This window comes from Alligator sinensis, unplaced genomic scaffold (genome assembly GCF_000455745.1).
Source record: "Alligator sinensis unplaced genomic scaffold, ASM45574v1 scaffold1450_1, whole genome shotgun sequence".
In the NCBI taxonomy this organism is placed as follows: Eukaryota; Metazoa; Chordata; order Crocodylia; family Alligatoridae; genus Alligator; species Alligator sinensis.
Genome location: NW_005842873.1, coordinates 606,028 through 606,357, shown reverse-complemented (window position 1 = coordinate 606,357; position 330 = coordinate 606,028).

Below are 330 nucleotides of genomic sequence, written 5' to 3'. Positions count from 1 at the left end.
CTGCTGCTCTGCACCCCCTTGGCTGGGATCGCACAGGAGCTGGGCCCCCGCAGTGGTCCCTGCTGAGCAGCCGGAGAAGACCCTTCCCCACAGCCCAGGGGGATGTGCAGCACAGCTCCGCTTTTTCCAGGCAGCTCCCATGGCTGCAGACAAAGGAAGATAAAGGCAGACCTTCCGGCCTCCAGCCCGATGTCTCCGGACTTGAGCATGGGCGGCTGGAAGAAGTCCTCTCCGGCATGGCAAACATGATGGCCCTTGGCCCGCAGCAGCTGGGCAACCACCGCTGGGGAAAGCAAGAGTGAAAGCCGGGCCCCGCGGCCGCTGGGCCTG